The sequence below is a fragment of the Amblyomma mixtum genome, chromosome 4 (genome assembly GCF_055824585.1).
Source record: "Amblyomma mixtum isolate Tamu chromosome 4, ASM5582458v1, whole genome shotgun sequence".
NCBI classification, from domain to species: domain Eukaryota; kingdom Metazoa; phylum Arthropoda; class Arachnida; order Ixodida; family Ixodidae; genus Amblyomma; species Amblyomma mixtum.
Genome location: NC_143015.1, coordinates 133,649,198 through 133,655,197, shown reverse-complemented (window position 1 = coordinate 133,655,197; position 6,000 = coordinate 133,649,198).

Sequence of the window (6,000 nt, the reverse complement as noted above, 5' to 3'; positions counted from 1 at the left end):
GCTTCAGAATGAGCGTGACTCGGCTCTCTCTGAAAGACTCTGGTCGAGCTCCGTCCGTCAAAAATCTGTTGACCATATCGAGCAGGGGACCCTCTAAAACGTCGTACAGCTTCGCGTAGAAACTGACGGGGATACCGTCAGGTCCGGGGGCCGAGGCAGCATTCATTCTAGCTACTGTGGCGCGGAGCTCGTCTGGCGTCGCCGGCGCGCAGAGCTGCTGCGACAGCTCGTCCTCGACTGCGGGGAGACCCTAGCAAAAATCGCGGAGTGCGTCGTGGAACGCGGGGTCGCCCGCCCGCTCAACACTGGATGCGAAAAGCTGGGACACGTGACGTGTGAGGATTTCGCGTATCTCCGTGGCGCTGCTGCTCATGGCCCCGTTGGGCAGCGCGATCTCCGCAATGAATGCGCGCGCATCCTCATCGAGGGCGCCTGTGCGAACCTGCCGCAGGACCGATGGATCGGCTACGGGCCTACCCTGAACGAGGGCTCGGCTGGCAGCGCGCGACGATTGCCTCAGCAGCGTCTCGTAGCGAGCCTTCAATAAATTGTAATAATCTCGCATAGCGAATGTAAGCGGCGCGCCTCTCTTGACTATGCGGATTCGAGCCAGCGTCTCGTTAAGTTCGCGGGTGATGCGTGCTCTTCACTGGCGGCCTTCCGCGATAAGGAGTGCGCGCCACTCGCCCTTCCGCTCGTCCCACGGCACTGATGAGTTAGCGCGCGCCCCCGGAGCACCCAGCGCACGCTGCAACGATGTGAGACTCGACATATCTGGGGAACCCCCGTTATCCGCTTGTAGAGGAAGGGAGGAAGTGGGAGTGAAAAGAAGAAAGATGGTTTGATTTATAGGGCTTAACGTCCCAAAGCGACTCAGGCTATCAGAGACGCCGTAGTCAAGAGCTCCTGAAATTTGGACCACCTGGGGTTTTTCAACGTGCACTGACATCGCACAGTACACGGGCCTCTAGAATTTCGCCCCCTTCGAAATTCGGCCACCACGGCCGGGGTCCAACCCGCGTCTTTCGGGCCAGCAGATGAACTGAGCCACCGCGGCGGGGCGAAAGGGAGAAAGAGGGGCCGTAATGAAGGAAATGAAGATTGTATTTGATGAAAGGAAATTACGCAGTAACTGTCTCACATATTGTAGCGTACATGTTCACGAAGGGGGCTTTAATACCAGGCACGAAGACAGACAAGGCCAGGCAAGCTGGGGCAGCAAAGGCGGCAGATTCCACACGACGCGAGCCCTACTTCGTCGCCGTCAGCTATGCGCCAGTTGGCAATACTAGGTGACATTAATCCCCCCTTGTGAAGAAAAAAAAAGAGCGCTATCGCTGTCGACGTAAGCGTAAAACAAAAAATAAACAAAACCAAGCTAAGTGTCGCAACTGAAGCGAGCGAAAACATCACCACGGTTGCGTCACCGTGTACAGCCCGGCCTAAGCCGCACAGCTCAGCCAGCGGAAACAGGCGAGCTAGTCAGGCGCCATCAGGCTACTGCGAACGAAAGCGCTGCTGTTCGGGGGAGACGAAAGAGACACTGGCGTGGGGCAGCTGCTGGCGACGGCGTCGGCGTGCACAAAGGCGTCTAATCCCCTTCGCCGGGGATGCTGAGTGCATTGTTTTTCCCGGACTGGTCGTAGTCCGACGGAAGTTACCCACTGGCGGCGGAGGCGACGGCGGCGCCGACCCATTGCTCGCGTGCGCCCTGAGCAGCCGACAAAGAGGGGGTGGTCGTGGCTGATTTGTCCCTTCCACCCCCCTGAAGAGGTCACCGGTGTCAACCGTCAGCACTCGCGTCTCCCACGATCAGAATCGCCGTACAGCAGCGAACGACCATTTGGGCCTGGTCGGCCCGCGGCAAACCAAACAGTTCGCGACAGCCAGGCGCCAAGATCCTCCTTGGCAGTGTGTGTGTCTGTGCGGTGTGCGTGGTCACGCGGCGAGGGCGGAGCCAACGAGGAGGCTCAGGGCCCATTAGACACTCGCCCAGAGTTCGGATTCCCTAGCTGGGGGCCTGGGGAATGTGAACTGTATTTAAACAGCAATCTGTGCTGTGTCACAGAGCATCATCCCTTTTCTGACTTTTGATCTCCTTGCTATTCTCTAAATTATATCAATAAACCCCTCCACCTTCACTACTCCTACAGAAGACTTCCCTCCGTCGTCTGCCTGCTTCATCCTCATGCGGTGAAGACCCTGGTCCCGACCACCAAGCACATCAACTGGTGGCAGCGGTGGGATGCTGCTGCTCCAAGCAGATAAATGGATGGCAGCTGCGGGATGGTCGGCGCGGCGTCGTGGGTCTGTTATTGGTAAGTGCCGGGTCTTGTCTCTTTGAGCTTTGCCAGGTTGTACAACTTTGGAAATTTGTAAACCTAGGTAATGAAATGTGGCTCCACAGATTGCCTGGGAATCTTCTCTGACCGCGTAGTGTAGACTAGCCGTCGCTTGGGAGCAGACATGGACTGGAAAAAGCTGCGCAAACCGGACCTGGTTTTGATATGCGGGGAATTGGGCATTGATTGTGGGTCGATCCGTAAGAAACCGCTCTTAATTGAGGCAAATGAGGCAAGCGGTGCAGACGCGGAGGAGATAGTCGGATGTTGGGAGGAGATTTAGGTGGAATTAGCGAAGGCACGGGAAATCGAGAAAAAACGGCTCGATGAAAAGAAGCGAGGGGATGAAGCAACTCCGGAAGAGCGGAAAAGGAACGCGGAAGAGAGCTGCGGGAACTCACGCGTGAACTTAACCTGGCCAGAATGCAAACAACGTGATCTAGGTTAAGTGTTTTCGAGACAAGCGATAATATCAGGACGTTCCTTGCAAATTATGAAGGAATTTGTACGGAGGAGCAGCTAGACCATGGTTATTGGTCAGTTATGCTGCTGGGTATCCTCCCGTGTGAAGTCGCCAACGTATTAGCGCGCCTGTCGGACGAGGATGCGAAAAACTATGCGAAAGCTAAAAGTGCGCTCCTCCGAAACTTTGGAAGTCCCGCAGAGGTCGATCTCAAAAGCCGAAGTGACTGTGGTTAGTTACACAACGAGAGTGTCAATGACCGACCTAGGAGCTCCGCGCAGTCGCCGGAAGACACGAGGGCTACTCAGAAGTGCCGGGATAGGGCAAGTTTGATCCTAGAGAGTAAGGCCGCTTCAGCAGCGAGGACCGTTGATTTCGGTCGAGAAGCTAGCGAACAGTGCAGATCCGCAAGCCGTGAAGGCTCGGGTGATAGTGTAGGCACTAAGGCTAGAAATGAAGAAAAGTGCGGATCCGCAAGCCATAAGAACTCGGGGGATAGTGTGGGCACTAAAGCTACGGATAAGGAAAGGTGCAATGCGGTGGTTGTGAGCCTTGGGGAGCATGCACTTTCCGGGAAGGAGGCTGATTGCTGCGGTCTAGAGGACAGTACCCAGGACAAAAACGCTTCGTTGGCCGAAGAGCGTGGCTCAGATCAAGTTCCGGGCCGGAGCGTTATGGTCGTAGGGTCAAACAGCAAGCCTCAGGAGAGCAAGTTGTGCTCAGCAGGAAGTAGAGTGAAGTCGAGAGAGCTAACTACTGCGACGTGGGGTGTCTCACCGAAAGCACGAGCCGGTACTTCCAACTCAAATGGGAAATGCGCCTCGGTGCTGCGTCAAAGAGCAGATGCGAAGGGTGACGACACCGCAAGAAAGCGAAGCGGCTAGGACAGAAAAGCTAGGGCAGTTTCCGGGAGGCGGCCGCGCGCAAGGAGAACCAAGCCGAAAGGTGGTCTCGAGAGAAAGGACAAAGTACGGGCCCAGGGCATTGTGAGGTTAAAGGCTGGCCAACAGCGTAATCGTCCGAGACTGTCATCGCGGTATTCCAGACGCGATAGGCGCCGAAAAAGGGCTAGACTGACCAGGCGGGTTCAGGCAAAGCGAAAGCCACCTGACCCATTGTGGACGACACTGCAGAAGTTTTTGCGCGACGTGTTACAATCACGGCGCGCTACAGAGAAGCACGCATTGCTGCCACAAGAAGGAATGGTGCACAACGCGCGCGTGTAAAAGAAAGAAGCCAAGGGCATTCTGGAATCGAGAGAGTGCAGGCAGGCATTTTTGCTATACTCGATCATTCCCGCCTCGCATTCAACTCTCCAAGTGCGGCTCAGGTGCTGGAGACGCGCGGCCGGGGTGCGGAACGAATCAATGTCGCATGGCGTATGGAGCTCGAAGTTGTGAACGCGCACGTAAGCCCTTCGGCTTTTGTCGGGTGTCGTCTGTCGAGGCTACAGTCAGTCTGCGACCCCGCAGTGCGCGGCTGAAGAATGGGCAGCGCCTTCGACTCGCGACGCCGGTTGTTAGCAGATTCCGAGAATAGTGTCTGCTGTTTGCTTTTTCTTTCTTTTGCTGCTGCCGAAGAAGTTTTGAGTATGGGTATTTTTTGTGTGGTCATTGTTAACTTTGCCAGCAGTGGCCTTGCGTTTCTTTTAATGCAATTTTTTTGGCACAATGCACTGGTGGTGCGTAGGTCTAGCAGCGTCGGCTCAGACGCGGAAGTGCTAGCAAGACAGGCCATTGTAAGTCCATAGCATAAGCGCAGGGAGCAACTTTGTTTTAAGGCATTAAATACGTTAATGACCGGGGCTCCGATATTGAGGGAAGCTTTGCCAGGTTGAGCAAACGTGACGCCAGTATGCGGTCATGCAAATGAGGGCAGGTAAGCGCGTTCGTAATTCTAGTGGTAATTACGAATTGAACTCCATTAGAACGAGGGCGAGAAACCGAAACGCGAGGGCCTCAGCACGTGATTTCTCCGTGGCCCTATCGGAAGTGCTTAATGTTCCCGAGAAAAAGTTTGGCTTTGTTTTCTACGTATTCGCATCTCTGAAGCGTCACCGATTTCTTCTTTGTCGTCTAGTTTGAGCGGTTTTCTATGGGCAGAATTCGGAATCGAGTGGCTTCCAGTAGAAAAGACAACACAAAATATGCTCAACTAGATCCGAAAGGCCAGCTTTGCACACATGCGCTTTCTAGGCGAAGGCTGTCTTGTGCATCAAAATTTTCAGCCTTTGTAATGCTGAAACCTGGCAATTCTCTGAGGTTGGCCGTGTGCTGCCCTGCTGGAGGTATGGGCTTAGCGCAGGCGTGATCCCTAATCAAGGACGATTGCAGCCTGTGCAGGGCTTCAAAGCAGACCGGTCGACCAGAGGGACTCGGGCACCAGACGCACATTCTTGGTGCACAAATCAGCTGCAACCACTTCGTGGCGTCTTCATGGCGGCGGACGGACTGTTGTGATTCGCCGCTCAGCCAGCGGAAACAGGCGAGCCAGTCAGGCGCCATCAGGCTACCGCGACCGAAAGCGCTGCTGTTCGGGGGAGACGAAAGAGACACAGGCGTGGGGCAGCTACTAGCGACGGCGTCGGCGTGTGAACAAAGCCGTCTAATCTCCTTTGCCGGGGATGCTGAGTGCGGTGTTTCTCCCGGACTGCCCGTGGACCGACGGAAGAGACCCAGTGGCGGCGACGGCGGAGGCGAAGGCGGCGCCGACCCATTCCTCGCGTGCGCCCTGAGCAGCCGACAAAGCGGGGGTGGTCACGGCTGATTTTACCCTTACACCCACCTGAAGAGGTCACCGTTCTGAACCGTCAGCACTCGCGTCTCCCACGATCAGGATCGCCGCACAGCAGCGAACGACCTTTTGGTCCTGGTCGGCCCGCCGCTATCCAAACAGTTCGCGTCAGCCAGGAGCGAAGTTCCTCCTTGCCAGTGTGTCTGTGTGGTGTGCGCGGTCACGTGGCGAGGGCGGAGGCAAAGACGAGGCTAAGGCCCCATTGGACACTCGCCCAGAGTTCGGATTCCCTCTCTGGGGGCCTGGAGAATGTGTACTGTATTTAAACAGCAATCTGTGGTGTGTCACAGAGCATCATCCCTTTTCTGAATTTCGATCTCCTTGCTATTCTGTAAATAATGTAAATAAATCTCCAAGTTTCCTACTTCTCCTGAAGACTTCTCTCCGTAGTCTGCCTACTTC